The following is a 10,269-nucleotide window of genomic DNA, read 5'->3' on the forward strand; positions in this document are numbered from 1 at the left end:
GATTTTCTAGTTCTTCACTTATTTAAATTACCTTTATTAAATGTGCCTGTATTTCTTTTCATTAACTATCTCTTGTATATTTTTACATGTTCACATGTTCTCAGTTTAAAATAAAATGCTTGAGAGTTTTGTATGTGTTTGAGCATTTGAATTGTCAGGTGAAAATGTGATGATCTACCTTTATTAGAATATCAAGAAATTGGAGAATTGCTAAAAAAATAAAGCAAGGAGAGGATGACTGTGAACTCAGATCTCATAACTGTAAATCCAGGATGGGAAGCAGTTTGACTCATGTAGTATTGTGCATTTCTGTGCTCTCTACTCAGAGGAACAATCTAGACTTTGCTCGTCACTTCAGGCAGTGTTCTTAAACTTTCCAGATCATAAATATCAACTGAAAAGCTTATTAAAAACATAAGCTCACTGGCCCTAACTCAGATCTACTGAAAAAAGAACCTGAATTCAGGTAGGTATGAGGAACACTGTAGAAGAAATGCTAGTGGATTGCTTTGCCATTTTCCCCCTTACTAGGGGGAAAAACCACAAAAACATTGAACCTAATAAGGGGGAAAATGGCAAAGCAATCCATATGTGCAGGACATAGGGGGATTGAAGTGGATGTAGAACATAAGGACAATTCTTAAAACTTAGAAAATGATCAATAAAATTGAATGGAGTCATGAATAGACGGATGGGTGGATGGTCTCAAAGATCTGTGAATGCTCTTTGGAACTATTTAATATAAAAAACTTTATACTGATTCTCAGGTTCACATTAATAGTAATCTAACATGTGTAATACTTTTAATTTGGGGAGTTGTTCCACAAGAATTTTCCTGTATATTAGTATTTTATTTATACTCTATAATTGTAACTTCACTAGTCACTATAATCTATTTATTATTTTTTTTCTTGAGGAAATATATAATTTCTCCAGTCAGAACTCTTCTACTTCAATGTCAATTTTTTTTCACACATGCTTTCCAGAGGAGAATCTGACTTTTCAAATAATATTGTTTTGTAAAAAAATGCATAGGCAATAAAAAAGTATAAAATGATTTAATGCAAAAATTTACAGCACACTGTGGAAAACATTTGTCTTTTAGTTTCTGGCAGCATTTGCCTTAAATAATTCAAAACGATATGGATAGAATTACAGTTATGGATTTTAATCCATAAAATTATGTAGAATACTTTTTTGAAATATTGAATATCCATCTATTCATGACTTAGCATTTAAAAAATTCTAAGCTAAACTGGATAAATAGTGATAGAAATCCTCGAGTCTAAGAAACAAAGTGAAATCGCTAGCCTAGAGAGGTAAGCTAACATCAAAGAGGACAGCTGCCTGAGGTCATACACTAATGCCTAGATACCTTGAGCTTTGGTTTAATAGACTAACCGTGACAAGAGGCACTCTGAATCCATTCAAGATAGGTTTTCTGGTTAGACACTGCATAAATGTGGGCTTCCAAAAAGCTTTGCAAGCAATCATATGAAAAACGGTAAACATAAAGAAAGGAAAATAAAGCACATCACAAAGGGAGATAGCAAGGAAACATGCAAATCTTGGCAATAGCACTCAGTGATATGATAAAAACTATATCCTAAGAATATCTAATCACAAGCTAGTCCTTATGCAGACTTAAGACCTGAAAGAATCAGAGGAAAATGAAAAAAATTAAACGAGATTTATAAATACTTGCAATATTGGTATTATTACATGGACTATATAATCATATGTTTAATGTCTTAAAGGAGAAAATTGAGAGTAAATATAAAACCACCAGAGGCAAAATAATTAACTAGGCAAAATGTTAAAACTAAAACAAATACAACTTATGGAAATGGAAAGTATAACAAAGTTATAAAATGAGGGCAATAAAAGTGTTCTAAAATTGATTGTGTAATAATGCACAACTATGATTATGTTGAAAAACATTGAACCGTATACTTTAAATGGGTAAATTATATCTCAATAAAACTATGTGTTTCCTTTTGCAGTTTTGTATAATTTATTCCTCTATTGCCTGATGTGACAATCTGTTTCCCAGAAGAAAAACCTTGAACAAAGAAAGAGAGCAGAAAATATTAACAAATTTCAGAGAAATTAGGTTAATTTGGATTGTTCTGAAATCTTTCACCACAGATACTTTTTTTACTATCCTATTTTTCTCTTTGTGTGTAGATTTCACATAAACAAAATAATACAGAATATATTTCTTTGTGTAAGGATTCTTTCACTCAGCATGTTTTTGAGATTCACCCATGTTGTCAAGTAATTCGTTCTTTATTGCTGAGTAGTATTCTATTATATGGAAATACCACTGTATGTTTATTTATATTCCTGTCGATGAACACTTGGGCTACTTTTCAGTTTTTGACTACTTTAGATAAGGTTGCTTTGAAGCAGCACATTCCAGGGTTTTTCTGTGTTCATATATTTTCATGTCTCATAGATAAATGATGACTATGTTTATGAGAAATTACTAGATTGATTTCCAAATTGTTTGTACGATTTTACATTCCTGCTGGCAATATGTGAGAGTTTCAGCACTCCACATACTTGCCATCACTTGATGTTTAATTAGTCTTTTTAATTTTAACCTTCTAGTTGGGTTAATAGTAATATCAGATTGTTGCTTTAATTTGTAATTCACCGATGACTAATGATGTTGAATATCCTTTCATGGGCTTGTTAGTCATTGGTATATAAACCCTGATGAAATGCCTATTTTTTATTTGGGTTGTTTTTCTTTTTTATTATTCAGTTATAGAAGTTGTTTATATATTCTTGACTGTTTTTTTGTAAGTTATATTTATTACATATTTTGCCCAGTCTGTAGTTTGTATATTCATATTTTCAACAATGTGAGCAAAAAGTTTTAGTTTTGAGAAAGTTAATTTTTTTGGTTAGTGCTGTGTCCTGTTTATGAATTTTGTAATCCACTCCAATGTCGGCCAAGGTCATGAAGGTAATCTACATTAAAAAAATTAAGCTTTACAATGTAAAGTTTTACAGTTAGGTCTTTGAGCTATCTCAAATTAATTTTTTATGCATGGTGTGAAGTATGGCTTAAGATCCATTTTTTTCTAATATGTACAGCCAGTTATTCCAGCATAATTTATTCAAAATGATTTCCTTTCCCTATTTTACTTTTTTTGACACCTTGTTGAAAATAAATGAATCGCATATGTTAGTCTTTTTTTAAACCTTTTATTCTGCTAAGTTGATTTATTTGTCTATCTTTATGCCTATGACATTGGATTGAATAATTTAGCACTATAGTAAATCTTGAAATGAGATAGTGTATGACGTCTCTTGCTCTTTTTTCTTTTCAAAATTGTTTGGCTGCTCTAGGCCTTTCCTTTTTCCATGCGAAAAATTACTTCATATGTATCTATTAGAGAGAATTTATATTTGAGTATTGTAATCCTTTGACATGGTATATTTCTCCATTGGTATTTTAGGATTTCTCTATTTCTTGATTAGCTGAATTAGTTTTATCAATCTCTATTTCATTGGTTTTTCTCAATTATTTATCCATTTTTATTTGATTAATGTCCACTATTATCTCCTTTCTTTCATTCTGCTTACTTAGTTTTATTTGCTCTTCTTTTTCTAGTATCTTAATGTAGAAGCTTAGATCATTGATATTAAACTATTCTTTTTCTAATAAAAGCATTGTATTAGTTTTCTTGGACTATAAAAAAGTACCGCAAACTAGGCATTTTATACAACAGAAATTTTTTGTCTCGTGGTTAGTTCTAAAGTTTGGAAGTCTGAGATCAAAGTGTTAGCAGAATTTTTTTTTTTTTTTTTGACTTATAAAGTAAAATCTGTTCAGTCTCTCAGCTTTTAGTGGTTTGCTGGCAATTTTTGGCATTCCTTGTCTTGTATGTACATATTACAAATCTCCGCCTTCACCTTTACATGGTATTCTTCCTGTGTACTTGCTTGCGCCCAAATTTCACTTATTATAAGGACACAGTTATGGGCCCACCCTGCTCCACTGTAATCTTAACTAGTTATGTCTGTAGAGACCCTATTTTAAAATAAGGTCACATTCTGAGTACTGTAATTTAGAACTTCAGCATACACATTTGAGGAGAACAAAATTCAATCCATAATGAGCCTTAATTCTCTTCTATGCACTGATAAATACTACATCTAAAAAAATTTGATAAGTTGTATTGGCATTATCATTCAGTTTAAAATATTTTCTAATTTCCATTATTATTTCTTCATCAACCCATGGATTTTAAATGTTTTATGTTTAATTTTAAAATTATTTAGAGCTTTCTTAGCTATGTCATTTTTATTGATTTCTAATTTATTTCTATTGATACCAGATAATATATCATGTGTGATCTATTTTTAATGATTTTATTCAGGTCTAATTAGCATATGATACTGTACAGATATTGAAAGTGTACAATTTGATAAGTTTTAAATATGTATATATCTATAAATCTTTACTAAAATCAAGATAATGAACATATCCATCAATCCCCCCAAAAATGTCTCTTCGTGATCCCTTCCTCTCCTCCAATCACCAGATAAACAGTGATCTATTTTCCATAGAGATTAGTCTGCATTTCCTAGAATTTTATATAAACTTTATCATACAAATGCACTAGTTTTGTGTTTTTTTTGGTTAGTTTTTTCTCCCTTTCCATAATTATTTTGAGTTTTGTCCATATTACAGCATGAACAATATTTAATTTTTTTTTTTATTATTGACTAGTTAATCTATTTACCTATGGATATACATTTAAGTTGTTTCTAGACTTTGGTTGTTACAAATAAAGCTGCTATGAAAATCTATACATATTTTTATATGAGCATATGCTTTTATTTATCTAGGACAAATACCTTGATGTGGAATAACTAGGTCATATGGTACAGCACTACAATATGCTAGGTGTACGTTTAAGTTTATAAAAGTTGCCAAACTTTTCCAAAATGGTTGTACAACTGATATTCCGAGTGGTATATGAGAATTACAGTTGCTCCACATTCTTTCCAACACTTGGTACAATCAAACTTTATAATTTTAGGCTATCATAATGATAGCTGTGTAGTGGTATCTCATTTGGGGGCTTTAATTTGCATTTCATAATGACTAATTATGGTGAGCATGTTTTCTTTTGGAAGGCAGCTGTGCTCACCGCTATACCACCAATGCTGGTTGCATGTTTTCTTTTGCTTATCCACAATCTATATATATTTTTTGGTCAAGTGACTTTCATATATTTTGCCCATTTTTAATGAGTTGCTTGTTGTTTTTTTTTTTTTAATTATTGAGTTTTAAGAGCTCTTCATGTATTCTGGTTACAAATATTTTATTAGATATGTGATTTGCAAATAATTACTCACAGTCTACAACTTATTTATTCATTTATTTAGTAGTGTCTTTGAAGAGCAGAATTTCATAATTTTAATAAATCATAATTTATCATTTTTTTATCTTATGGATCATGATTTTGCTGTTATAGCTAAGACATCTTTAATATTAAGTCACAAAGATTTCTCCTATATTTTATTCTAAAAGTTTAATAATTTTACTTGACAATACAATTTAAAGTTTTACATTTAAATCTAATCAACCTTGTATTATTTTTTTCTGTATTGTGTGAAATACGAATTGAAGTTCATTTTTTAACATAAGGATATCTATTTTTTTCACTTACTTTAAGTATATTTATCTTGCTATATTTTAACAAAACTGTTTTGAAGCTGTCTTGCTTCCACTTTTAGATTTTGTTGTTTTGTTTAACAGGGTGTTGGCTTTAGTTCAGATAAACAGGTTATTTATTTGCTAATAAGCTTGATCTTTTTGAAGCTGTTTTTAACCTTTGATTTGATGGGTCTATAGTAGCATTTGCTGTAAGTCTAGATTAGCTCTTCTCCATGGTGGGCTTTTGTGATCTTTACTAAATGCTTGGATTGCTCAATGAACTCTCTTTCTCATATTGTTTAAATCTCAAATGTCTTCCTGACCTGTGCAACTCCTGTAGTATCTTATAACTTCTTTTACGTTCTTTTTCTAATAGTTGTTTCTTGCCTATTCTCACTGAATCCTGTCGTAAGCATGTGAATTTTAGTATTTGGTTAAAAACTCAAAGCAAGATCCTATGAAGATTCTGAAACTCATTTTCTGATCAGTTCCCTTCTCTTTGGTTCTCAGGCCCATAAATTCCAGTCCCTCCAGAAGCCTACAACTCTGATTTCTGTCTACTGAACACCATGAAACCACTATATTATGTTTGAATCACACTTTCTTGCACTTCAGTCTAGAAAGTGGCTCCAGAAAAAAAATCATAAACTATCATGGAACTGATTTTTTTTTCCTTTCCAGGTTTGCCATTCTGCATTCCATGCTGCAGAACTTCTGAAAACATTTACTTCATATACTTATTTCAGTTTTATAGTTGTTTATGGTTGGGGAGATTGTTACTTCATCATGGCTAACGGCAGAAGTCCAAAAGAAAGTTTTAAAACCAAGTTGTTCATAGTTTCTGTATTGAGTCAGCGCTCATCTCACACTTCCAGTTTCTTCTTTCTTTTTTTATCCCCTTCTTACAGCCTTGTTCTATTTTAAGATATTATCTTTAAGGATCTGACTTTTTCCTCCATTTCTCTTTAATCCAGAAGTACTCTTCAGCTATGTTGCCAATAGCTACCTCGAATAAATATTTTGTTTGCTTGAGCAATTAATGCAGGCTCACACAGGTGAAAACTTCTTTAGGCTTGGGCTTAGATGATAATAGATGAACACTATAATGTTAGATAGAATTGTCTAGTTAGAATTGTCTTTGACAGATATTTATCTTTTTAAAAAAAATTTATTGTGATGACTTTGGTTAACAAAGATATTTGTCTATGCAGGTCTTCCTCATGGGAAGAGATGATAAGCAGTCCAATAATCTTAATAACTAATAATTAAATAAATTTATAGGGTTTGCAGGGAGAAATATGAATGAGGAGAGAGGTAGGCTGGTGTTAGTCATAGGATGGTCTTGGCAGTAATTGGTAGGAAATTGTAAATCACATAGTTCCTGGAACTTCTAACGGTCTTATTTTTATAATTTATGGATCTGCATGGAGTTAATGTTAAATCAGATTCCCTGTAATATTATCTTGGACCATATGGGTTTAATTTAACTGGTATTAAATGAGTTTGCACTTAGCCTGCAATGTCCATCTTGATGTGGTCTGGCACAATTTAAGTGTTTTGAGAGCCTGGGTACATTTTGTGAGTTTGCTTCTCCATTCCCTATAGCCCAGAAGCCAAAAGAGCCTTTTTCACTTTATCCACATGTATGAATTACCAACTATAGTTTAGGTATTGCATAATGGAATTTAATTCCAAACTTAGAAAAAAATAAAGTATAATCAAATTCAGAATCTCAAGAAAATGCCTTTGTGATTAATAATATTAATTTTCTGAAAGCAATTCAGAATTATATTCCCAGTACCAGACATTTACTGAATGGATGAATAAATGCAATTTTTAAAAGGTTGTTAGACAACAGACAGGAATTGGTAATGTGTGGAATCTTTTATTCTTATAGATATAATTAAGTACAACATAATATAGACACCTTAAATCTAAAATGTAGGAGGTTTGAATCACTGGAAATTATTTATATCTTGATTACAGATAGCTGCTCATGTAGGAGGTCTGAATAGTTGGAAATTTATTTATCTCTTGATTGGAGTATTGGAGAGAGCATTGGATGGGAGTTATATATACACTGGTCTTTAGCCTGGTAGTTCTATTATTAGTTGTGAGACCTTTGGGAAATAATGATTTCTTTAGTCTTAGTTCCTTCATCTGAAAAGTGGGAAATTATTACGGATAGAAGAGAATTAAATGATTAACTGCATATGCTAAGCGCATTATAGCTGTTCATAAAATATTACTCAGCTTCTCCTTTCCTTTTTATCATTACAATCACTATATAAGTTTATTAGGTAATACTATACTTATTAATAATGGTTATTTATTTGTTACCCTGTCTACATGCAAAATCTCATACACAAAGATAAATTTTTGAGGAAAAACAGAAAAGGAAGAGAAGAAAGAGAAAGCAGAGGTGGAAAAGATAGAGTGCTACATAGACAAAGTTTCATTCCAAATTTTAGCCATACCCTTATGCCCGAAATCTCGGGCTGTGTGGAAATAAAAACCACTGGAAAGGTAAAATATGCTAGCTAGATTGTCTCTTTTGTGTATGTGGTATTTATTCATTCAGTTTATTCAACCATCATTTGCCAATTAATGTACCAAGTGTCAGACATGCAAAATGCCAATAATATAGGAGGTAATTGGAAAGAAATAGTCTTTGCCCTTATAAATCTTGCAGTCTAGCAGGAGAGATGCACACGATACACGAAGTTTCATGTTACAAAGAAGAGGAGCTGTGGCTATGGGAGCACATATAATAGGGAAACCAAAGTTGGGAGAGGTCATCTGGGAAATCTTCTGTATGGAAGGGATATTTAAGCAGAGAACTAAATATTAGAAGATTTTTCTAGGTCACAGGGTGAACTGAGAAGAAGTGTGGGGATAGCATTCTAGGAGAATTAATCATCTCTGCAAAGATCCTGAGAAAGGAGAAAGTATGGTTTGCACAGGACTGAAGTAGAGCTAGCATAAATAAAACGCTCTGTTCACAAAGGAGAGGGTGGGCCAGGAGACCGAAGGTGAGGCTGAAGGAAGTCCAGGAGTATGTAATATACAGTTTTATCTGTATGTTAAATATGTTGGATTTTATAAGTAACATGAAGCCACTGAAGGTTTGAATCAGAGCAATGAAATTATTTTTGTTGCAAGACCATCTTTTTTGTTGCAGTAGGATAAGTATATTTGAAGAAAAAAGAGTGTTTATGCAGAAAAAGCTAGAAAACTGATTCAAAAAAGGCAAATAAGATGATGATCTGCATTAGAGTGGTTGCAACTAGAGATGAATAGAGCTGGATAAATGAGGGGTAGTTAAAAATTAGCATCAACAGAATTTTGCCCAGCACGCTAATCCTGCTTCAAAAGCCCTCCCAACCTCCTGTACCCTCTTCCTTATCTGGAGAAGTTCTACACATTCTTTAGGTTTAAACTCAAGTGCTACCTGCATTTTGATGACTTTCCCCCAAAGGTAGAGTTAGTGGATTTCTATTGCAGCACCTGGAAAATACATCCTTTAAAGGCAGTGGATTTCAACCCTGGATACACATTAAAGTCATCTGGGGAACTTCTAAACACTTCTAATAACTGTCTCCCACTCTAGACTGACTCTTTAGGAGTTGGGAGAGAGCAAGAATATTGCTTAAAAGCTCTCCAGGTGGTTCTAACATGTATTCAAGGTGAGAATCGTCAGCTCTTAAAATCATTTACTATACTGGTATTTTTAGTTTTACAGTCTAATTTCCATTAGAGTGTAAACTCACTATGGACCAGGATTGTTAACTCATCTTTACATCCTAAGGGCTTAGCACAGCAATGGCATATCTTTTTATTATTATTATTTTTTTATTTTTTTAAGTTTATTGGGGGTAATATTGGTTAATACAATTATATAATTTTCAGGCATACATCATAATTTGACATCTATATATTCTATTGTTTGATTACCACTCAAAGTCCACTTTCCTTCAGCTACCGTATATTTGATCCACTTTACCCATTTTGCCCTCCCCCTACCCCCTATATTTGACCCCCTTTACCCTGTCTACACCTTCCCTCCTCCCCTACCCCCTACCCTCTCGTAACCACTAGTCCATTGTCCATGTTCATGAATCTCTGTCCTGTTCATTTGTTGCTTTTAGGATTATATCTCACATATAAGTGATAGCATGTAATTTTCAACTTTTTCTATCTGGCTTATTTCGCTTGGCATGATTATCTCGAGGTATATCCAGTTTGTTGTAAATGGCAGTATTTTATCTCTTCTTATGGTTGAGTAATATTCCAATATATATGTGCCACAGCTTTTCTAGCCAATCATCTATCATAAGACACTTCAGTTGCTTCTATGTCCTGTCCACTGTGAATAATGCTGTTATGAACATCGGTATGCAAATACCTTTTCGAATATGGGTTTTCAAGTCTTTGGGGGTATATATCCAGTAGAGGAATTGCTGGATCATATGGTATATCCATTCTTAGTTTTTTGAGGAACCTCCATACTGTTTTCCATAGTGACTGTACCAATTTTCAGTCTCACCAGCAATGTATGAGGGTTCCTTTTTCTCTGCATCCTCTCCAAC

The sequence above is a fragment of the Pteropus vampyrus genome, unplaced genomic scaffold, assembly GCF_000151845.1.
Source record: "Pteropus vampyrus isolate Shadow unplaced genomic scaffold, Pvam_2.0 Scaffold139, whole genome shotgun sequence".
Classification (NCBI taxonomy): Eukaryota; Metazoa; Chordata; class Mammalia; order Chiroptera; family Pteropodidae; genus Pteropus; species Pteropus vampyrus.